The sequence below is a fragment of the Nycticebus coucang genome, chromosome 17, assembly GCF_027406575.1.
Source record: "Nycticebus coucang isolate mNycCou1 chromosome 17, mNycCou1.pri, whole genome shotgun sequence".
NCBI lineage: Eukaryota > Metazoa > Chordata > Mammalia > Primates > Lorisidae > Nycticebus > Nycticebus coucang.
The window spans coordinates 11,217,609-11,243,481 of NC_069796.1; the positions used below are offsets into that span (position 1 = coordinate 11,217,609).

Genomic DNA, 25,873 nt, shown 5'->3' on the forward strand with positions numbered 1-25,873 from the left:
GAGGGGAGATATTTATCAGGATTAAAGAGACAAATCTATAGAAAATGTCCATAATTAGGACATAGTCTATTATTCAGAGTTAGTTATCTAACTGAAAGCATTTTCAATATCTTGAGAAATCAGCCACAGTGACCCAAGGACAGTCCTGTGAATTTTACCCACAGAAAAAGCAGAAAGGAACGAAGAAAGGAAGGGAAGGTAGAGAAGAATGGAGGGAGGGAGGGAGGACTGACCTGATATCTAAGTGGCTTATATACCAGTGATGAAAAGGAAACACAACTTTCACAGTCTTGGCATGGGGCTGCTAGAAACAGCTGGTCTGTGGTCTAACCAAATACACTATTAAGGTATCAATACCAAGTTCAATAGGTTTTATAATCTGTCCCTTACAAATTATTCCTTGCTATAAAAGTGTTTTGGTCTTTCTTTTACAATAGGGGATAAAAAAAAATTGAAACAGGGATGAATAAAACCTAGAGAATGTGCCACAGAATTTCGCTCTACAACACCGCTTCTGATTATGTGAATACTGAATATCAAATTCATCTTCTCACTGCATCCTAAATTGCCACCGCATTCCAAATTTTTCTTCACACACAGTATATTTACTATTTCTGGTTTCCGAGGCTTGCAAACTTGGGGAAAAGTTTCAATTTTTCCATTTCCTTCTCTCCTCACATCTACCTTTCCAAATTCATTTGAATCTTTCTTCATATTTCCATGAACTTAATTCTGTTCCACCTCATGCTGTTTCTGGCATATTTTAAAAACGAGCAAAAAAAGAAAAAATTACTCTAGTTGCTTCCAGTTCTCATTCTTAAATATAAAAGTAGAATCATCTCTTGTAATCACTATTTTTATTTTGTCACTTCTGAGTTCAATAATGGCAATCTCATGCCTTCCTTAAATACCCGTTTTAAGACTGAATTTCTTATTATTATATGCTGTAGATTCTCAAGTCAAACTTGCTGGCAATGATCTGCTATCACTTCACCCAAATCAGGCAGCTGGGACAGCAGTTAAGAGCACTTTGGGAGTCAAACAGGGTGGGTTCACTTTCTAGATGTGTGAACTTGGACATATTACTAAACACTTCTAAGCCTTGTTTTCTTCTTGTAAAATGTACATGGCAACCACCCTAACAAGGTCGTGGAAAAGATCAAATGAGCTAATGTATAGAAGTCATAGCAATGCTCAAAAAAAGAGGGAGAAAAGGATAAGCAGCTTCATATATACATTTAAAGATTTATTACATGTTGTGAATGTATCCAAAAATACCTATATCCCAGGTAAGTAATAAAATCAGAAGCAATTGTTTAATGTTGTACTCCTTGACCTGGGCTCTAATTGCACAGACAAGTTCAGTCTGTAAAAATTCAGTACACATATGTGTACTTTTCTGTATGTGTATTATACTATTAAAAAGTTTTACAAAGACACGTGCTGGAGACTTTGTATGCATGAGCGTGTATAATTAGAAGGTCAGCATACTGTGTGTTTGCAATTCACCCACCTGAATTCATGCCCTTTTCATGTTTCTAGTTATGTGACACTCTGTTGTCTGTCAGATTGTTTTTTTCCTTTCTGGGACAGTGGCCCATTATGCACCGATGCCAAGTGAGATGGTGAGTGGGGGATGTGACAGTGAGGGGAGAGGGACATATGTCCCTCAGGCTACCACACTCCCCTCCCATGCTGTTCTACTGGCAAGACATTATTTCTAAATGGGGTGATCTTCAAAACAGTCGTTGTGAGAGCTTCTTGTTTGCCCTTGCTGCACGTGCCAGGGTGCACACCCTCAGAAGGATGTGCTGGAAGGCTGCGGTGTGAGAAGGTAAGGCAGCAGCAGGAGGCAGCCTGGCCGCCGGTCAGCCCTCCTGCCTCCCCTCGCTGCTGCTTTTCTCCTCACCTGATTCCTGTTGCTCTCTTCCAACCACCTTTTCTACTTCTCAGACTCACAAAGTGACAGATGGTCAACTTAACATTCTTGCATTAGCATGTTACAGTGAAAACTCAAATCTTACTCAAAATGGACACAAATATCACTGGATCTCAACTTCAGATTTCAGGCCAGGAGCTATATTTGGTCCCACTGGAGTTGGGTGTCATTTTCTAGTCTGATCAGTGATGGGCAGGTGCGAGTGGTGCTGGCCAGGACTGGGGATACGGGGTTTCTTTCTGAGGGGAAAGGACAATTGTTTCTCATGGGCTAGAGTGACACGCCAAAAGATGTGCCTTTTACTACTCTCTAGTCTGCTACCTTTTCTCCATGTTCCACTCCAGTCCTGAATTTTCACTGCACCCAGATGCAATTTTTTGCCATAAAAGCTTGGTTTCACATTGAAGATGATTTCATTTTGGTGGAAGTACTACCTGTTTAGCATAGTGGAACCCTAATAACTTTTGCATGACCAACTTGAGTCATCCCTCATTACCACATTTCCACCTTTGCAAATCAAGCTGTCGGTTGGACAGCAGGGCTACATTCCCTGATTCTCTCGTTCAGTGAAACCAAAAAAGAACCCTTATGAGGCTCTTTCATCTTATTAAGTGTCACTACCATTCAGCAAGTGTTTGCTAATAATCTGTAGTTCACCCTTGATTTGTTTACTTTGCATCCTCCAAATTATAATGTGAATTTGACCACTTTTCATCTTCACTAAGCCATAGCCCCAGCGTTGGTCTTCATGGTACCCGACTCAGACTGCTGCAGACACTTCTAGAGGGGCAATCTACTTCCACTACCTAATGTCCATTCCTTTGATTTTATCCAGTTATTATTTAAATTAAAAATCAATCATATCATTTCTATGCTTACACTGCCCATGGCAGGGCGAGGAACCTTTTCTTGCTGGGAGGCCACATTAGTTTATCTGTAATCAAATAAGGCCGTATTCAAGAAACTTCAGTTTTCGAAGTTTTGAAATTGCTTGAAACTTCAAGCAATTAGCTATACTTAAAAATGTATATTAATTTGTAAAAATCTAACTACTGTGCACCTAATAATTTCAAAAATTAAAACTGTTAATTTTAAAGTTAACCAATCTTGTAATGACTTAGTTGTGTCTGCTTTTTGTTGGAAAGCATTTGAATATTTTGTTGCAGCACGGAGGTCAGCAGTTGATCCTCTGGCTGTGGGTATCAGTCATTTGTGAACTTAAGGGCACCTTGATTTGGGTTAGGTAGGAGAATGTAGATTTGCAACAATAGTTAAAAAGCAAGAAAGCATTTTCGGGTGTGTTGCAGAATGCATGAGTATTCCACTGCATTTTTCCATATTTCAGTTGGTTGGATCTTCCTTAGCATCAAACAACAACTTTAAAATGTCATTCTACTAAGATCTCAATCAGTTTCATCTGTAGTTCATTAAGTGCCTTTGGTGATGATCAACTAGGTGAGGCTGAAACGCTAACTTGAGTGTGATGTCATGGTTCTCAAAGGCAGTGTATCTTTCATTGTAGTCTTCAATTAATAGGTCTATAACAACTGTGTGTTCTTCAAACAATTCACATATATCATCCTTCTCATCAGGGACCTTTGCTAACTGGGAGAGTCTGCCTAGGAGATTTCTTTTTTTTTTGTAGAGACAGAGTTTCACTTCATGGCCCTCGGTAGAGTGCCATGGCATCACACAGCTCACAGCAACCTCCAACTCCTGGGCTTAAGCGATTCTCTTGCCTCGCCTCCCGAGCAGCTGGGACTACAGGTGCCCGCCACAACGCCCAGCTGTTTTTTGGTTGCAGTTCTGCCGGGGCCAGGTTTGAACCCGCCACCCTCGGTATATGGAGCCAGCGCCTTACCGACTGAGCCACAGGCACCGCCCAGGAGATTTCTTTTTGAAGATGATGTGTTTTGAAAAAAGATAGCTTTTTTCAAAATGCTTGGATTTTTTGCCACATATCGTATATAGACTTAGTTTTAACTTGCAAATAAATATCCAAGTTGTTTTGCTTTGACATAATATCACACAGAAATGCATTCCTACAGAAATCTTCTTTCAATGATTCACTTTGCAGATTCTGTTCTTCATAAAATTTAGCTATCTGTTCTCACAGAGATAAAATTTTGGCTAACACCTGTCCCTGTGATAGCCATAGCCAGTGCAGTGTAGTATGATATGGCAAGTCCACGGTGAACACCTCCTCCTTCAACTTTAGCATGTTACGAACATGTTAACATTTGCACAAATATAGCCTATAACCTGTAACTTGTGGCCAAGTGTCACTTACAATAGTAGCACAGAAATTTTGCTGATGCAAGATACAAGGGAAAGAAATCAGAGCATCTAGATCTGTAAATACTTCTTTTATCTGTGCAATAAACCCTTCACGTTTTCCTGTCATGGAAGGTGCACTGTCTATACCTACACTCACTAAGTTTACCCAATGCAGGCCAACTTCGTAACATTTATCTTGAAAGTTTTTGAAGATATTCATCCCCCACGTTCTGTTCACCGGAGTCCCCAGAGCGAGTAACACTTCATAGCCAAGAAAATCTTCTGTTAGTATCTGAATGATGTATAAAGCCTTTGCCTGGTCAGTAGTATCAGTTGATTCATCCAAAGTGATTGAATAATAATAAATTTTCCTTTTGAAATATTGCATGAAGTTGTTCTGTTAAGTTTGCAGGCTGATTCATGATGCTGATCAGTTATGGTTATCCTTGAAAGAAGCAGTTGTTTGTGCTTTGAAACATTATTGGGGTCTAAGCATTGATGCATTGTCTCACAATATCTGCACCAGTGAATGGCTACCTTTTTTTTGCAAGTACATCAGCTACTTTATCTGTTGGTTCAGTGTCGTTATTTCCAGATCTTATTGATGCTTGGAAGAATTGTCTTTGCTCTTGCTTTTCATCTTTTAATTCCTGCAGTACAACCTTTTATGTGTCTCCCCCTCATTTAAAATATTTGTGGTTCTCATGAGTGTTAAACATTGCATTTCTTTAATGTCGATATTGCAGTATTACAAAGCGAACAAATGATCTTCTCTTTAACAGAAACAATATAACATTATAATTTCCACTCCTCTGAAAAAAAATCTGTTGTCTTCATTCAGCGTTCTCTTCGTCTTCTTTGACGTGATGGGCTGTTAAGCAGACAATTAAAAAATACTGTTGAGCTGTGCAACTATTCACAAACTCCACTTCAAGCAGAAACAAGGTGCACCATTCTCAAAAGCTATTAACAGACTGGAGTACCGGACTCCCTTAAACTCTTGTCCCAGCCTTGTGTGGTGGGTAGTGGCCCCAGTCAGATGAGGGAAGTTAGAACGAAACCATGAGCATAGCAGCATAGCAGCCATCAGTTTAGCCCTCATGACTTACTAATGTTCTAATTGTTCTGCTCAATCTAGGATTACTTCATTAAACTTCTTTTATTTTTTGGTATTTTAAATAAGTTCATTTTAAAAACAAAAATATATAAAATATGGATAAAAACACATGGATAAAAAACAAAAGGATATGTGCTATAAAATTTGGATTCAGTCAAAAGGCTGCACTTAAGAACCTATAGGGCCACACGTTCCCCATGCCTGAACAATGGAATCCCATTGAAAACAGGATCAAATCAAAATTTCACAATGCACCCTGTGGTGTCCTACATACGCGAGTTCCTTCCTGCCATTCCAATCTCGCTGTGTACTTCTTTCATTCTCCTCCACTGTGCATGAGACACCGTGACCTTGTTTACTGACCCCGAGAGACATCTATGCTCTTGCTCATCTTGGGTACCGGCTGTTTCTCTTCCTGGAACACTAGTGCGACGCAACTTCCTGTGGCTGCTTCTTTACTTCTTTCGGGTCTCAGCTCACTTGTATCCTTCCAGAAAGCCATTCCCTGACCACCCTGCCTACAGTAGTGCCCCCGCTCCCTCTCCAAGCCATCTTTAATTCCATTACCACTTGTCATCATCTTTTTTTACATGTATAGTTATTTGCAATTGTACATTATTTTGTCTGTGTGTGTAGTGTTTACTGTCTTTTCATAAAGTAGGGACTTTGTGCTGTTCATTTTTATATTCCCAGTGCCTAAAAGAGTACCTGGTAATAGTAGGTGATCAGTAAACATTTACTGAATGAGTAAATGAAAATTCATCAAAACATTCAGTGACAGCCCACATTCTATATTTTGACTTTCTGGATGATGGCACTGGTCATGAACAGCTTCACTATCATTTTTCTACTCATTTCATATGCAACAAAGCTATCTAACTTGCTACCATGCATGAAATTCTTTCTCAGCTCCCTTACTCTCATTTTATTGTTTTCCTATCATTCAATACTCACCTACTGCAGCATATCTTTCCAGTTGCCTCCATCCATTTAAATCAGCTCTTGATGGTCTTGGCTTATCACAGTGGGCATGCTTCAGTTTAAGGATACCTGAAGTAGCAGACTGGGGAAACTATTCTCATTCAGTGAGCAAGAAATGGATGTTCTCAGTATCCGAATTTCCACCCACTGGAGTTATACTAATTAAGTGGGGGAAAAGCTCAAGCAGGGATGCTCCAGGTAGGGGTCTTCAAAGATAAATTAATTAATCTACTAAAAATCCTGCTTTAAAAAATGTTATGTTTTCTGTTCACAGAGCTCTAATTTGAGAGGTAAGCTACCACATTCAAGTCAAACACTCCTTTAAAGAAGCTTTATAAAAATCAGATTACTCTGATTAGTTGCAGAAAATTAAAATGGTCCCTAAGTGTTTCACAGGTAGAAAGAAAAGCAATTTAAAACTTGTGAGAAATGGCTGCCATTTATGAAATGGTTTATTGTTAACTGCCTTGCTATAGATAGCTATAAAAAATAGGACAGTTGGAAACCCAAAGTAATCAGCGATACATGTCACATTTGCTCTGGATCGCAGTTATACAACTAAATCGAGGCTGGTTGTTGAGAGCACAGAAGCAGAACACTGAAAGATTGCAAAGTTCTCGGGAAATATGTTACAGGTATAATTATACCCCTTATGTAACACGGCTCACAATCCTCCCTCCTTCCCCATTCCATCCTAATTCTCGCTTCACGTATCATACAGTATCTCCGTAACTGTAACCTTGCTCCCTTCTGCTCTTTGGGCTTTAAATAGCATTTGCGAAGCCTTTGAAACTGTATTTCAAAACCCCTTGGGATTTGAATTCATTCCAAGTAAGCCTTTGAAAGCAAATTCGTAAGCCTTCTTGTGGATTCTCTCTTCTTGAAATGAATTCCTGTTGTCCCAGATTAAACACTATAGGTCAATCTAGGGTCATCTCATTCTAGCACAGTGACAAACCATAAAGGCCCCTTTTCCATTGACTCAGACAGATAACTGGGGAATATTCTGAATCCACTGATGTCTCGTACGGCTGCCACCACCTCCAGCACTTTCCTTGTCACCACTGATATCCTGCTATTCCTCTATTTCAAAAATGCCATCGTCCCCCTCATTTTCCCACTACTGCTACAGCCTGCCTTCTCTTTTTCTAGCCATAGTTCTTTTTGATATGTCTTAATTTTAAATGACTTCAGAGCCTAGAGAAATGTATATATATATATGGAGGGTAGTAGTGAATAAAAATAAATACAAAGAGATTGTCGAGGAACTATTAAGTCTGCTATCACAGCACATAGCTTCCTGGTTCGGATCCTGTTAAAGACTGTGATGACAGTCCTGAAGAGTTGCCCATGGAGGCAGCTAACCCTTCAGAATCATGAAAGTCAGTATGGGATCTAAGCATCAAAGAAAAAGGAGGTGGACATGATTATAATAATTCAGGAAAAGATCTGATAGTAAAAGCTCCTTTTGGTTAAAAAAATGCTAAATCAACAGACTTAGCTTTTCAGAGAACCCATTGATAACAAATCGATGACTAGCTGTCGCAGAGCTGAGACACTAAATAAGGCGTTGTGGAGGTTAGCAACTTCAGGAAACAGAATGAAGAGAGTAAAATTATTCCAACGTGGAGCACGGAAGCAGGTGCTCTCAGAGCTGTGATGAGGCCTCACTGTTGGGCTGATGTGGGTGTCTCCGGGCTCTGAAGAACCACCCATGAGGCTGGAACTCTGATCTCTGAGGATGATGTTGCAGCAGCTGGTGCTGGTGCTGCTGATAAGGGGCACTGAGCTGAGGTCCCTGAGCACCAGGAAAACCAATGGCTAGAGTCACCTGCGGCCTGCCATGGCCAGGTGAAAGAGTGGCTCTTGGGTGATATAGTCCAGAATAATAGGCAGAAGACCAGACTCAGCAAATAGGAAGGAGCTCTTACCTTCATTCCCCTCCAGCCTTCGACTGTCTCTGTCCCTCATGCCCTCCTATGGCAAAGTCAAATAAGGAACCAGTAGGAGAAGGAAAACTGTGGCTTGAAATTTAAATCTCAGCATCAGAAAATGGGCTATAGAAAGGTGGATGTAAACTTGAGAGACAGTAGCTTAATATATTGTGCAGGAAGTTATTTAAAAACAAGAAGTAGGAGGCGGAGCAAGATGGCAGCCGAGTAACAGCTTCCTTGCATCTGGGCACCGTGAGTCTGGGGAGATAGGACTCCAGGCATCTCTGGCTGGTGGGATCTGCCTATCATCATCCCTGTGAGGATACAGGGAGTCAGCAAGAGACTTCTGGACCCCAAGAGGAGGACTAAAACAGTGGAAAACCGGCAAGTGGTTGCGTGTGTTCAATCGGTCTAAACCCACCCGCAACTGTAAGTTCAGTAGCAGCGAGACTGCAAACCGGAAAGGCCTTACCTGTGAACTGTTTTGGTGTCTTTGGACTTGGCACTCAGTTGAACTGCCTTGGGGACAGCCTGAGCGGGAGTGTGGAGAATTTTGGCCATTGTCTAGGGCCCCAGTCTGAGCCGCTGAGCCAGACGGAGCTAATAGTGTTTGCCTGTGGGCCACAGGGAGCCATTGTGAGTGATCTGCCCCGGCAACCTCCGCACTCAGGGTCACAGAGCTAGAATCAGGTGGGAGCTGGTAACCTACTCTGCCCCAGTCTGAGCCGCCTTGCAGCCCTAACCCTCAGGGGCAGAGTGAGACCGGTCTTGGCACACTGGGTAAGTGGCTAGCCCCTTCAGCAGTGATTCCAGCAACAAGAACTTTCCTGGGAAAGCTTCTGCTCAGCAAGTTTACAAGTTCAAAGTGCCTTTTAAGTGGGTTGAAGAGAGATTTAGGGTGTCTACCTGCTGGGGTTTGAGAAATCAGCAGCCTCCAGTCGTATCAGAACTGTGATTTACATCTCATACCCCAGAAGACCATGTGTTGCCCAGACGATATTCAACAACACGAATGGATTAATAAATTCTGGTATATGTACACCATGGAATATTATGCAGCCTTAAAAAAAGATGGAGACTTTACCTCTTTCATGTTTACATGGATGGAGCTGCAACATATTCTTCTTAGTAAAGTGTCTCAAGAATGGAAGAAAAAGTACCCAATGTACTCACCCTTATTATGAAACTAATGTAGGACCTTCACATGAAAGCTATAACCCAGTTACAACCTAAGAATAGGGAGAAGGGGGAAAGGGAGTGGAGGGAGGGGGGAGGTAGGTGGAGGGACGGGGATTAATGGGATTACACCTGCGGTGCATCTTACAAGGGTATATGTGAATCCTAGTAAATGTGGAATGTAAAGGTCTCAGCAAAATAACTAAGAAAATGCTATGAAAGCTATGTCAACTAGTGTGATGAAAATGTGTCAAACGATCTATGAACCAAGTGTATGATGCCCCATGATCATATTAATGTACACAGCTATGATTTAATAAAAATTAAAAAAAAAAAGGAAAAAAACAACATATACATACTGCTTTGTTTTTGGTTGTGTTTTGTTTTTTTGTTTTGTTTTGTTTTGTTTTTTGGTTTGGTGGGTCCTTTGTTTATTTTGATGTTGTTGATGTTGTTTTGTTTTTTAATTTCCACCTTTTCCATACAGATCTTTTTTCTTTCTCAATTTTTCTAGTTTAATTATAATTTCTCATTGCTGCCTTTTTAAATAACTAGAACTTCATTTTTGCTAGTGTTTCTACCGCTATTATTTATTTTTTCTACCCAATATTATCCCGTAAATTTTTCTGTTTGCTTGTTTTGGTTTGATTTATACCACTTTTGTCTTTACCCTCTACTTGGTGGAGGTGGGGTACTGTGTCTCATCAGGTTAGCAAAGAGCTGCTGACCTCAAGGGAACCACCCAAGTGGGCACCCCCAGAAGTCCACAGACATGAGAACTTAAAGAGCAAGAGGAAGTGAAAGGAAAATTAGGGCAAAGAAACAGATAAAAGAAATCACTCATGAGGAAGAATCAGCAGAAAACTCCAGGCAACATGAAGAACCAGTCCAGAACAACCCTGCCAATGGACCATGAGGTAGCTACTGCAGAGGATTCCACCTATAAAGAAATGTTAGGATAGACAGAAAGGGAATGTAGAATACACATGATGAAAAAAATGAAAGAAATGATGGAAACAATGAAGGAAACTGCTAACAAAGTGGAAAATAACCAAAAGGAAATCCAAAAACAGAATCAAATAAGAGATGAACGATATGAAGAATATAAAAAGGATATAGCAGAGCTGAAGGAAATGAAACAGTCAATTAGGGAACTTAAAGATGCAATGGAAAGTATCAGCAACAGGTTAGACCATGCAGAAGAAAGAATTTCAGAGGTAGAAGACAAAGTTCTTTAGATAACTCAGATAGTAAAAGAGGCAGAAAAGAAGAGAGAGAAAGCAGAACGTTCACTGTCAGAATTATGGGACTTTATGAAGCGTTCAAACATACCAGTTATAGGAATCCCAGAAGGGGAAGAAGAATGCCCCAGAGGAATGGAAGCCATACTAGAGAATATTATAAAAGAAAATTTCCCAAATATTACCAAAGATTCTGACACACTGCTCTCTGAGGGATATCGGACCCCACGTCACCTCAACTCTAACCGAGCTTCTCCAACACACATTGTGATGAACCTGTCCAAAGTCAAGACCAAAGAAAAGATTCTGCAAGCTGCCAAGAGTAAGCACCAGTTGACCTATAGGGGCAAATCCTTCAGAGTAACCACACACTTCTCTAATGAAACTTTCCAAACAAGAAGACAATGGTGTTCTACCTTTAATCTACTGAAACAGAACAATTTCCAGCCCAGAATTCTGTACCCTGCTAAGCTAAGCTTAAAAATTGATGGAGAAATCAAAACATTTACGGATATACAAACATTGAGGAAATTCGCCACAACAAGACCAGCTCTACAGGAAATACTTCAACCTGTTCTGCACAGTGACCACCACAATGGATCAGCAGCAAAGTAAGAACTCAGAAATTAAAGGACAGAACCTAACCTCCACACTGATGCAAAAGATAAAACTAAACAATGGACTCTCACCAAATAAGATGAATAGAATACTACCACACTTATCAATTATCTCAATAAATGTTACTGGCTTGAATTCCCCACTGAAGAGACATAGATTGGCTGACTGGATTAAAAAACACAAGCCATCCATTTGCTGTCTGCAAGAAACACACCTGGCTTCAAAAGACAAATTAAAGCTCCGAGTCAAGGGTTGGAAGACAATCTTTCAGGCAAATGGAATTCAGAAGAAAAGAGGAGTTGCAATCTTATTTTCAGATTCATGTGGATTTAAAGTAACTAAAGTCAAAAAAGACAAAGATGGTCACTTTATATTGGTCAAGGGAAAAATACAACATGAAGATGTTTCAATTCTAAATATTTATGCACCCAATTTAAATGCTCCCAGATTCTTGAAACAGACCTTACTCAGTCTGAGCAATATGATATCTGATAATACCATAATAACAGGGGACTTTAACACTCCTCTTACAGAGCTGGACAGATCCTCTAAACAGAAATTAAACAAAGATATAAGAGATTTAAATGAGACCCTAGAACAACTGTGCTTGATACACGCATATACAACCCTCCATCCCAAAGATAAAGAATATACATTCTTCTCATCACCCCATGGAACATTCTCCAAAATTGATCATATCCTGGGACACAAAACAAATATCAACAGAATCAAAAGAATTGAAATTTTACCTTGTATCTTCTCAGACCATAAAGCACTAAAGGTGGAACTCAACTCTAACAAAAACACTCGACCCCACCCAAAGGCATGGAAACTAAACAATCTTCTGTTGAATAACAGATGGGTGCAGAAAGAAATACAACAGGAAATCATCAACTTCTTTGAGCATAACAACAATGAAGACACAAGCTACCAAAACCTGTGGGATACTGCAAAAGCAGTTTTGAGAGGAAAATTCATCGCTTTAGATGCCTACATTCAAAAAACAGAAACAGAGTATATCAACAAGCTCACAAGCCATCTTATGGAATTGGAAAAAGAAGAACAATCTAAGCCTAAACTCAGTAGAAGAAAAGAAATATCCAAAATCAAATCAGAGATCAATGAAATTGAAAACAAAAGAATCATTCAGAAAATTAATGAAACAAGGAGTTGGTTTTTTGAAAAAATAAATAAAATAGATAAACCATTGGCCAGACTAATGAGAAATAGAAAAGTAAAATCTCTAGTAACCTCAATCAGAAATGATAAAGGGGAAATAACAACTGATCCCACAGAGATACAAGAGATCATCTCTGAATACTACCAGAAACTCTATGCCCAGAAATTTGACAATGTGAAGGAAATGGATCAATATTTGGAATCACATCCTCTGCCTAGACTCAGCCAGGAAGAAATAGAGCTCCTGAACAGACCAATTTCAAGCACTGAGATCAAAGAAACAATAAAAAATCTTCCAACCAAAAAATGCCCTGGTCCAGATGGCTTCACACCAGAATTCTGTCAAACCTTCAAGGAAGAGCTTATTCCTGTATTGCAGAAATTATTCCAAAAAATTGAAGAAGAAGGAAACTTTCCCAACACATTCTATGAAGCAAACATCACCCTGATACCAAAACCAGGAAAAGACCCAAACAAAAAGGAGAATTTCAGACCAATCTCACTCATGAATATACATGCAAAAATTCTCAACAAAATCCTAGCCAATAGATTATAGCTTATCATCAAAAAAGTCATTCATCATGATCAAGTAGGCTTCATCCCAGGGATGCAAGGCTGGTTTAACACACGCAAGTCCATAAACGTTATCCACCATATTAACAGAGGCAAAAATGAAGATCACATGATCCTCTCAATAGATGCAGAAAAAGCATTTGATAAAATCCAGCATCCTTTTCTAATTAGGACACTGAAGAGTATAGGCATAGGTGGCACATTTCTAAAACTGATTGAAGCTATCTATGACAAACCCACAGCCAATATTTTACGGAATGGAGTAAAACTGAAAGCTTTTCCTCTTAAAACTGGAACCAGACAAGGTTGTCGTCTGTCACCTTTACTATTCAACGTAGTGCTGGAAGTTCTAGCCAATACAATTAGGTAAGACAAGGAAATCAAGGGAATCCAAATGGGAGCAGAGGAGGTCAAACTCTCCCTCTTTGCTGACGACATGATCTTATACTTAGAGAACCCCAAAGACTCAACCACAAGACTCCTAGAAGTCATCAAACAATACAGTAATGTTTCAGGATATAAAATCAATGTCCATAAGTCAGTAGCCTTTGTATATACCAATAGCAGTCAAGATGAGAAGCTAATTAAGGACACAACTCCCTTCACCATAGTTTCAAAGAAAATGAAATACCTAGGAATATACCTAACGAAGCAGGTGAAGGACCTCTATAAAGAAAATTATGAAATCCTCAGAAAGGAAATAGCAGAGGATATTAACAAATGGAAGAACATACCATGCTCATGGATGGGAAGAATCAACATTGTTAAAATGTCTATACTTCCCAAAGCAATCTATCTATTCAATACCATTCCTATCAAAATACCAACATCATACTTTCAAGATTTGAAGAAAATGATTCTGCATTTTGTATGGAACCGGATAAAACCCCGTATAGCTAAGGCAGTTCTTAGTAATAAAAATAAAGCTGGGGGCATCAGCATACCAGATTTTAGTCTGTACTACAAAGCCATAGTGGTCAAGACATCATGGTACTGGCACAAAAACAGAGACATAGACACTTGGACTCGAATTGAAAACCAAGAAATGAAACTAACATCTTACAACCACCTAATCTTCGATAAACCAAACAAGAACATACCTTGGGGGAAAGACTCCCTGTTCAATAAATGGTGTTGGGAGAACTGGATGTCTACATGTAAAAGACTGAAACTGGACCCACACCTTTCCCCACTCACAAAAATTGATTCAAGATGGATAAAGGACTTAAATTTAAGGCATGAAACAATAAAAATCCTCAAAGAAAGCATAGGAAAAACACTGGAAGGTACTGGCCTGGGGAAAGACTTCATTGAAAGATTGCCATGGCAATTGCAACAACAACAAAAATAAACAAATGGGACTTCATTAAACTGAAAAGCTTCTATACAGCTAAGGAGACAATAACCAAAGCAAAGAGACAACCTACACAATGGGAAAGGATATTTGCATATTTTCAATGAGACAAAAGCTTGATAACTAGGATCGATAGAGAACTCAAATTAATCCACATGGAAAAAGCCAATAATCCCATATATCAATGGGCAAGAGACATGAATAGAACCTTCTCTAAAGATGACAGACGAATGGCTAACAAACACATGAAAAAATGTTCATCATCTCTATATATTAGAGAAATGCAAATCAAAACAACCCTGAGATATCATCTAACCCCAGTGAGAATGGCCCACATCACAAAATCTCAAAACTGCACATGCTGGCGTGGATGTGGAGAGAAGGGAACACTTTTACACTGCTGGTGGGACTGCAAACTAGTACAACCTTTCTGGATGGAAGTATGGAGAAACCTCAAAGCACTCAAGCTAGACCTCCCATTTGATCCTGCAATCCCATTACTGGGCATCTACCCAGAAGGAAAAAAATCCTTTTATCATAAGGATACTTGTACTAGACTGTTTATTGCAGCTCAATTTACAATCGCCAAAATGTGGAAACAGCCTAAATGCCCACCAACCCAGGAATGGATTAACAAGCTGTGGTATATGTATACCATGGAATACTATTCAGCCATTAAAAAAAATGGAGACTTTACATCCTTCGTATTAACCTGGATGGAAGTGGAAGGCATTATTCTTAGTAAAGCATCACAAGAATGGAGAAGCATGAATCCTATGTACTCAATTTTGATATGAGGACAATTAATGACAATTAAGGTTATGGGGGGGAGGGACAGCAGAAAGAGGGACGGAGGGAGGGGGGTTGGGTCTTGGTGTGTGTTACACTTTATGGGGGCAAGACATGATTGCAAGACATTTTTTACCTAACAATTGCAATCAGTGTAACCTGGCTTATTGTACCCTCAATGAATCCCCAACAATAAAAAAAAAAAAAAAAAACAAGAAGTAAATTCTCAAAGTTCCCGTTTCTATTCATAGGGTCTTCTAACATGTTCATAGTCCACTCAAGTGCATGAAATGCCTCTATTACTGAACCCATAAAGGGGTTAGGTAACAGCCTAGGTCCCACGTCTTGCCACACAAAGAGCTAATTATTGAAACACTGAAGATTGCATCAAAGAAAGGACTTTTAGTATCAAAGAAGTCAGTCAGGAGAACAGGAGAAATAGGAACAAATTTATCTGTCTCCCTGACTAATGGCAAGGGCTTTATAGCGAGTTGTGGGATAGGGGTCAGCCTGTGTAGGATTTGAATGCATAGGGTCTTTAGGTGGTCCGATTCACCAATTAGTTGTTGGTGATGGAGGGTGGGTCTTGCGGAGAGGCTAGTTAAGTCAGACTTTTAGGCTTAACTGGTAAAGTCTGAAGGAACAAAAAGACACCTTAGGAAGGCTGTTATTTTAGAGGTCAGTGAAATCAAAACAAGGCCACTCTAAAACAAATCTTCGTTAGTACCAAGGACTATGCTTGATACTGTTTATAAATTTAGTGGGCATTATTTAACTTTACATTATTTGACACATTAAAGCCATCTTGCATTCCAATCTCATTCTTCATTGGTAGAGCCTGTTTCTCTTTTAGAAAGGTGGAAGGTGCCAGAACTTCTTTTCCCAACCTCCCTTGCAGCTAGGGCAAGGTCATATGACCTCATCCTGCACAATGAGTTTTGGGGGCAGTCTGCTGGTAAATTCTGGGAAAAGTATCCCCTTAATAAAAGGATACCCAAGGGAGAAAAGTCCATTTCTGTTTCATTGGCATAGTTGAGTATCTATGCATAATGTTGGGAACTGTTTTTCTGTCTTGTAATTATGAAGGGAAACATAACTAGTCTTGAAGGCAGATAAGAAAGATGACACCTTCGGAATTCTCCTGCATGATATCTCATAGAGGATAATAACAGTTTCTCAATATTTCTAACACTTTTAATTGTACGTCTTATTATTTGAAGCAATAAGATACTAAATTATTTCTTGAACAAACTTTCAAGTATATTTGCTAATAATGATAGTGTGGTCAGAACAAGTTGTATAATTTTCTATACATTTAAACATAACATGCAGAGCATACGCCTAGATAAAAAGTTTCTAGTCCCACAAATTTCTAAAAACTGAGTTTCACTGAATATCAGACAAACACCCACACACTGCTAAATCAGGGACAGTGAGGTTTAAAGGTATTAGAAATAAACTTGCCTGTGGCATGTGTTCTTTGTTGCAAATATCATTCTTGCCTTGGTCCATTTATTGTCAGTGAATAGGTTCTGAAAGCTCAATTGAGCGATAAGAGGCTAAAACAACAAATGTAGATGTTTTTGTTGTTGCCTATTTAAAATCTGTCAGATGGTATCTCCCTCTTTTCTCTAGGGAGATTTTTGTCTCTTCTGACTCAAACTTGAACATTAATCTCTGGAGGATGGATTTTAATTAATGCAAGGTTCAAAGCATTAAAACTCTATAATGATAATTTTACCAGTAAAAAGCAAAAGTGTTTATATACTCTTACTTAGAATCGAGAAGTCATAGTTACAAAAGAAGAAATAACTATTTTATTCATGTTCTGGTATTTTGATTTTTAAACATAGATTAGATTAGACTAGTGGCTCAATGGAACAGAGATATTTTATCAGAAAGAATTTTGGAGAAGAAAAAATAATCTGCATTCTGAAATTATAGCTCAGTATTGGGAAATTAGAGATCTAAAAATAATTCCTGGGCAGAGGAGAGAAGTACCTTTCCCATTTCTTTTTATCATTGTCACCAATGATGATAATGATATCAAAAGTTTATATAATTCTACTTGTGTGGCCCTCTCTCTTTTGAGTCTCAGGAGAGCCGCAGTAAATTCTGGAGCATTTATCTAGGAATTTTCCATTTACTGTACACAAAATACTATGTTAACGATTACTCAGTAAGTGATGCTTGTTGTTTCAGGGTTTTGTAAATGTTGGATGATGTCAACAATTCAGCATGACTAGTACTAATTGTCTGGCACATACCAGACTCTCTTCTAGACTCTAGGATACAGAGGTCAAGGCACTCACAGTAACTCACACATACATACATGAGTACAATGTGATGTGAGTTCACCAAGTAACTCAAAGGCCTCAGAGAGGGAGAAAGCTATTCTATCATCTAGAGAGAAACTAAGCGAGAAAAATCCTCCCGGAGGATGTTATATCTGAATTGTAATTTAAAAGAGAAGTTATCATTTAATAGGCAGCCAGTATGAAAGAAATGGAATTCCAGAAATACTCCTTTCCTCCCACAAGTTTTTTTAGGAACATAATAAAGGTGAAAAGATATGAACTCCAGTTTTTGGTTATTTTTAGGAAGTAGAGTACATATGTTGAAAACCAGGGCTTGAGGGAGAGGCAGGTGACTCACTAAAGAGGTTCAAGCAATTCTGCAGAGGAAGAGGCTTTCAGGGATTTTTGCTGTGAGCCTGTAACCCTGGTGGCTGCATGAAGTCTGAAAGCAGCTAAGAGAATATTAAAATGTCTAGGCAAGAGATGAAAAGCATCCTCCTCAAAGAAGAGCATGGTTTGTGAGTCCGTGGATGAAATGTTCAAACCAACTAAGACCAGAATTTTCCTCAGATCTTCACCGTCCATATTTGTGAGTATTACATACATGAAGACATGCAGATAATAAAAATTAATCTCGAGCAGGAACATGAGATAACAGTACTTAGAGCATCAATAAGAACTCAGTAAACTTTCTTGCCTTTATTAACACTTAACGCCACATTCCTCTCACCTCACTGCCCACTTCATCTCCAAGGATTTTATTCTTTTTTCTTTTCTATCTGGTTTCATAGTTCTTCTAATAACCTCTTTCTATTCCATTTTCTTTCTTTTTATGCTCTTCTTTTTTCTCTGCTTTAGTTGAGAAGTGATGAATCAAACAGCAAGAGCAAAAATAACAAACATTTTAGAGACCAACGAGAGCCTCCAGACCAGGATGACCCCTGTGTTCACTATGTGCACGACATGCATTGTAGGTCCCAAGGAGAGCTACTGAAAGTAAACGCCAGATACACTCTCTACTGGGAAAGATTTAAAAATGAAGAGAGAAAAATAGCAGCTAGCTTATTTATCTTTCTTGGTAGGAAGTGTCTTAGAATTGAGATGAATGTTTTCACCTTTGCAGGAACTGAGTAAAATACCATAAACGTGAGGTTACTGAATAAATATGACCTGATTACTGCTGGACATCCTTGGATTATGGTCTTTAGAGTTTCATTCACTGCCATTCTGTTAGGTTTTAGTTGATTAAGGAATAGAGTTCACAGAATCATTGACTTTGAAGCAGGAGAATTGAATAACCTTAAGTAAGAGTGGGAAATACTGTCTAGTTAACAATGGTAGAATGGGGCAGCGCCTGTGGCTCAAGGAATAGGGCGCCGGTCCCATATGCCAGAGGTGGTGGGTTCAAACCCATCCCCGGCCAAAAAAAAAAAATGGTAGAATGAAAGAAAAACATGGAAAATGAATCTAAAATGGAAAAATAAAGAAGTACAGTGTCCTTTTGAAGTCAGGAAAGACATGCAGTTTGTTTCTATTTCTATAGATGATTGACAAAGATTAATGTGAATAAAGAGAAATTAAAACGGTGAGGAATCAAGCTATGTGAAAATAGGTATTTAACGTTAGACATTTCAAATTAAACTTCAGAATGATCGCGCCAAGAAGGTGTGAATAAACCATGAGAAGAAGGGCATCTGAGCACCTTTTGAAAATAAACCTTATCCTAAAATGAAAATTTGGCCTAGCTTCCATTCCTCTGGCACTATTTTACACATACATGGGTTCTTCTGATCTTCTGGCATTGAATGCTTGAAAAAGCTGAAATCGGGCGGCGCCTGTGGCTCAAGGAGTAGGGCGCCGGTCCCATATGCTGGAGGTGGTGGGTTCAAACCCAGCCCCGGCCAAAAAAAAGCTGAAATCCTGCGTCAAAAATTCTGCCACCACCAATGAGCCCCTCAGAGGACGATCTTTTCTTTATATATACAGTAGAACCTTCATAGTTGACCACATCCCTACATTGACCCCCTCACAAATTGACCTAATTATCGTAGACCAAACATGCACCACAATTACTCAGTGAAAGTTCCTGATGGTGACCACCTTCTTTTGTAGACCAGTTTGTTACAGTCCCTTGGGTGGTCAACTTACAGAGGTTCTACTGGATAGACATAGTTTGTGTGCATCAGCCTCCACTTACTGCTCCCGCCACAGGGAAGGACTCTTAGATAGAAAGACGCCTTTGACAATGATCCCTTTTTAGGAATGACTGTGTAGGAAATATCTGTGGTTTGAAGGTGAATAGTGATCCTTTGTATGTGTGTTTCTTCCCAAGGACAATAGAGAGTGACTAAAGTTGAACTCTCGTTACCTACTGGATTTCTGCGTTTCTTTCATTGATTGTTTACTGGAGGATGAGCCTGGAACCATGAAGTTTATATCTTTGCTTTCTGGTAATGGTAATTTGCCAAAACACTGCAGTATTTCCTTTCTTGATGGAATGAAGTCCATGGAGTAATGTGAATCTACTATTTATGGTGACTTTTACCCACAAAAACTCATTTTTATTTTGAGAATGGCTAATTCAGGAGTGGTATTGAAAAAAAAAAAAAAAAGAACATTTCTCTGTAATAGCCAGAGAGAATATGTTTTATTTCTAGGTCAAAAGAAAATCTTTCTGCCAATATAATAAAACTCTATTATGCCACTCCTTGACCATGGAGTTTTAGTTTTATCATTACTAAATAGTAATAGGTTCATACTTCTCAGGTTTAAACAGTATCATACAAAATGGAAATGTTGACATTTTGAGGTTAAGAAAGAAATTACCTTCTGGTGATTCATTTTCTTTTCTTATATTTTTTTAAGTGTCTGGTGAAAATACACAAAGTTTCAAAGTTTTGATATTTCTAGAAACAAGGTGTATTTATCAACAAGCTTCCAAACTCTGAAAGGGATCACTAGTGACAAGTGAAGACAGGACGTAGGAAAGACAGAGGAACCTGGCAGGAGGAGGGGAGGGTCTTCTCCCTATCGACATCGTTCATCACAGAGATGTGGGCTACAGGGAGAGCGAGCATCCAGTGACTTCTCTGACAGCCAAGTTTGTTTCAACTTTCTTTTCTTTTCTTTTCTTTTTATTAGTATTAGATCATAGCTGTGTACATTAATGCGATCATGGGGCACCATGCACTGGTTTTATAAATAGTTCGACACATTTTCATCACACTGGTTAACATAGCATTCCTGGCATTTTCTTAGTTATTGTGTTAAGACAATTATATTCTGCATTCACTAAGTTTCACATGTACCCTTGTAAGATGCACCACTGGTGTAATCTCACCAATCACCCTCCCTCTGCCCAATCTCCCCCCTCCCTCCCCTCCTTCTCCCCCTTCCCCATAGTCTTAGGTTATAACTGGGTTACAGCTTTCCTATGGAAGCCATAATTTAGTTTCATAGTAGAGCCGAGTACATTGATACCTTTTCTTCCATTCTTGAGATACTTTACTAAGAAGAATATGTTCCAGCTCCATCCATGTAAACATGAAAGAGGTAAAGTCTCCATCTTTCTTTAAAGCTGTGTAATATTCCATGGTGTACATATACCACAATTTATTGATCCATTCGTGGATAGATGGGCACCTGGGCTTTTTCCATGACTTAGCAATTGTGAATTGGGCTGCAATAAATATTCTGGTACAAATATCTTTGTTATAATGTGATTTTTGGTCTTCTGGGTATATACCTAGTAGAGGAATTATAGGATTGAATAGCAGATCTATTTTTGGATCTCTAAGTGTTTTCCACATATCTTTCCAACCTGTAGAAGACTGAAACTGGACCCACACCTTTCACCATTAACTAAGATAGATTCTCACTAGATTAAAGATTTAAACTTAAGACATGAAACTATAAAAATACTAGAAGAGAGTGCAGAGAAAACCCTTGAAGAAATTGGTCTGGGTGAGTATTTTATGAGGAGGACCCCCCGGGCAATTGAAGCAACTTCAAAAATACACTACTGGGACCTGATCAAACTAAAAGGCTTCTGCACAGCCAAGAACACAGTAAGTAAAGCAAGCGACAGCCCTCAGAATGGGAGAAGATATTTGCAGGTTATGTCTCCGACAAAGGTTTAATAACCAGAATCCACAGAGAACTCAAACGTATAAGCAAGAAAATAACAAGTGATCCCATCACAGGCTGGGCAAGGGACTTGAAAAGAAACTTCTCTGAAAAAGACAGGCGCATGGCCTACAGACATATGAAAAAATGCTCATCATCTTTAGTCATCAGAGAAATGCAAATCAAAACTACTTTGAGATACCATCTAACTCCAGTAAGATTAGCCCACATCACAAAATCCTAAGACCAGAGATGTTGGCGTGGATGTGGAGAAAAGGGAACACTTCTACGCTGCTGGTGGGAATGTTTCAACTTTCTTTCCCTCCATAATTACGCTAAGACTTCAAGCCTGATAAATAGAAAAGAGGAGGTAAGGGACCTTGGAATGTGACAGCAGTTATGGGCTGGGCTAAGGGCAGCAGGATCTGTGGAGGACAGTACTAGGTCTAGAGGCTGTTGACTTGTATATAATATTCTGAGTAAGCGAAGAAAATGGATTGTTCCAAAATATTCAGGAATAAATTTCTCGTAGTCAGGTGGAAGAGCAGATGACCTTTCTGTGCAGCTAAACTGCAACTGGTAAGAAATTGCTAGAGTATAAACACGACTAGGGAAGCGTCAGCAGACCTGCAGCTGAGCACTGAGAGGTGGGTGATGGCGATCACCTGGGAATCCACTCATCTTACCTGTTGGCTCTCTCTAGCGCTCTCTCTCTCTCTTTCTCTGTCCCTCTCTTCACCACAGTTTGTTTCTTTACTTCTTAGGTGGCTGGATTTAATCATTGAGTAGTTGCTTCCCTTTTGTTTTCTCTTTAAGTTCTTTCATGACTTCCGCTAGTTCCTTTCTGCTGAGGGACATGTGGTGATAGTCAGGGGATACTCCTCCTCCCCTCCACAGTCTGTGCACAGTCTTCTGTAGGGTTGCACTGAAAATCACCTTGCAAATCAGTCGGACGCCGACTGGATATTTCCCTTCTGTGGACGACCTCCTTTCTTCGGCCTCAAGGTCTAAGAGTGCCTTCTTCATCTTGGAAGTGCAGTACCTGGAGAAGTGCTTTCCAGTTTTTTAGAGCTCTTTTCTTGTGAGGAAAGCAGTCATAGTATTTCCCCCATTGCGGTTGTGAACACACTGACCCTCAGAAAGATGGGCCTTTGCACGGTCGCTCTCCAGTGGAACCCAAGTTGTTAAAACCCCCGGGCTGAGCTTGACAGTTGAGCATCTGGAGAAGTTTCCTTCTTGACCTTTGGAATTCTGGGTCTCTTACGTCTCAGTCTGTACAGAAGTTCATTAATTCAAGCAGTCATGGAGGCTTTGATAATTTTCTACATTCTTCCTTTAAATCAAGGCAGAGAAACATGTGGGCTATTTCAGTTACTATAACTTTATGACCTATTTATTAGAGAACTTCTGAAAGGAGTTAGCCCAAATCTAAGATCTGGCCTCCTCCTTCCCTCACCTGTAATGAATTCTGAAGCTAAATGTGTATGTTTGTTTTTGTTTTTATTTTTTTTCTCTTCCTGAGAGATATAAATTCAGAATTTCAGCAAATTCACTTTCCCTCCTGAAATCTATGGCATTTTATATACCACTCAGTTGGGAGCCCTTCACACATGGTGCTCTGATTAGCTGGACATAGGCCTGTCCCCTGTGAGAGGGGTGTCACCTGCAGGCGAGGAAGGATGAGCTGTTCATCTCATCTGTCTCTGTCATCCTTTACCCCTCCCGTCCCCTGCCCCCCATATGCTCCATATACCCCTGTGGATTCATAGCATAGTACAGGCGGACGATGTAGCATATATCCATTAATTGGAACCTAATTACTTACAAAACTTGCTAAGCATCCTAGCATTTTGAATGTTGGAAACATTTTAGAACTGACCTTGTATGCACGGCTTCTAAAGGACAGTAATAAGCCTCCAAATATGTTTAATTATTCAGGAAACTGTTAAATCACATGAATTTCAAAGGTGATAATGCCAATCTAAGTCTACAGGAGAACACTTTCCATGAAATAGAATGGCTTTTAGAAATCTAAAACAAGATATATGGTATAGTCCCCTACAGTTTGGAAAGAATATCTAATTTCATAAAAACTCAACATGATAGATTCGAGGGAAAATCCAAGTTGAAAAGCATAATTTTTCACAAATATACTTTGCATTCGAGTCTTGGTTTCTATTTTTTGAAATTTAATATTGAAACACATACATTTCTATGAATAATATGTTGAATGTACTATAGGTTCTCACCATCTGTGTGATTTAGCCTTTGAAATGTTCCCTTGAATGTTGGAACCATTCCAGAACCACAGGATCTAACTTGAAAATTATCTTCCTAACTTTTGCCTGTGAAATTGCTGTTACAGAAACTTAGCCACACTCAAGACGTACTGGCTGTGGATCCTTCAGAATCCCAGAAATACCATCTTACTGCAAGTTGAATATCGCTGAAGGATAGCCTTGTTAATGCTGATTCACAGCGTTCACACTTTTTGTTTCTTCATAAAATGGGCCATTTAGTAAAGGGGCCAAATGCTTCTGCTCTAGTCTATTAACAAACTGAAAGCAGATAGACTCACTGGGAGAGTCTATACTTGGCACGCATGTAATCAAGGCTTAACAACAACAATCCTGGCAATAGATGATCTCAGCCATCAGTGGCATGACTTATTAATCCCCTACTATGAAGCAAGCTTTAGCTAAAAGCTTTAAGGGTATATTTCATTTTATCTTCATACTTTTAAGGCTCATTGTACATATTTATTTCATCCTGAAGAAACCCAGACTCAGAGAGGTTAAGCCACTTTTCCAAGATCACACAGCTGGTTCATAGAAGAACCAGGATTGAAACCTAAAATAAAAGCTAGATTCAGAATTTATACTCTTCATCCTTTTGCAATCTGCCTCCTACTATCATGCCCTGCGACACTGGGCCAAAAGCCAAGACACAGCAGACAGGGGCCCACGGATGGCAGAAGTGCAGAGGATAAGCAAAACACGACAAGCTCGAGAATCATACGACCGGAAGAAAGTCACACATTTTTAAGGGCACAGGTGCTTTGCAGCAGGTGTGCCTGTTTACATTTCCCTCATTTTTCTTTACTGTTAGATTTAATCCTTAAAAACTACTTATTTGATAAATAAGAATCAGTTTATATGCTGTAATTAAAGAATTAAATGTCTCCCCCAAATTAAGACTATGTGCAAATGAATATTCTATTCTTTTGAGGGCAGGACTAGAAGGGAATAATAATAGCTCCACAGGCGTAACTCAGGTACAGTTAGCTCTATAACTTGGTCGGTATCTGGAATAATGGAAGAATCAAAAGTTGAACATCACTCTTGTGAGTCAATAGTAAGAAATCAGATAGAAGATTTACTCAAGTCTTTGTAGGTAAATAGAGCTTTCATTCAATTACTTACAAATAGTTGCTATTTATGCTGGCTTTGTGGGGGTCATAAAATACAGTGCAGCCCCTGTGGACTGATGATTCAGGGTGGTCTGACCTGGCCCAGGTGGCTCCAGAGCCTGCTCATGACTAGGCTGACTCCCAGACATAGGAACTCATGTCAAAAGGCAAGAACCTACCGGGTCCTCCTTCAACATTTTTTAAAGAAGATCCCTTTTTGCCTCAAAGGTAAGGAATCCCAGATAGACTAACATTGCAAAAGTTTAGCAGAATTCAGACTTCCTTCCTTCATTCGTTCATCCAACTTTTCTTAAGTACAAGGAATGATGAGAAAGAGAAGCTAAAAGGAATTAGCATGGTTTGTTGCGACAGGTGTAATCAATGCAGTATAGCGCCTGTGGCTCAGTGAGCAGGGGGCTGGCCCCATATGCCGAGGGTGGCGGGTTCAAACCCAGCCCCGGCCAAACTGCAACAAAAAAATAGCCGGGCGTTGTGGCGGGCGCCTGTAGGCCCAGCTACTCGGGAGGCTGAGGCAGGAGAATTGCCTAAGCCCAGGAGTTGGAGGTTGCTGTGAGCTGTGTGATGCCACGGCACTCTACCGAGGGCAATAAAGTGAAACTCTGTCTCTACAAAAAAAAAAATCATTTTAGCATTGAAGAGTAATGATGTATTAGCTTTGCCTATAATTAAAAGCATATACCTCATAAACACCATAAACCACATTTTTATTCACATGGAATTTTCATGTGATGAGCAGTGTATTAAGATGCATTGAATTTTGTTTTAATATTATATTCCTACCTTAGCATCATCGCAGGACTTTATCACGTGATTTCTAACAGAATAGGTTTTTGTTTTTTACAA

At 39.4% G+C, this 25,873-nt stretch overlaps 1 protein-coding gene across 3 annotated transcripts in view; it reads left to right on the top strand.

The window, feature by feature from the left end:
* The window catches only part of CAMK4 (calcium/calmodulin dependent protein kinase IV), a 230,402-nt gene that overhangs the window by 157,683 nt on the left and 46,846 nt on the right, over window positions 1-25,873 (top strand). The gene's annotated exons all lie outside the window — the stretch shown is intronic.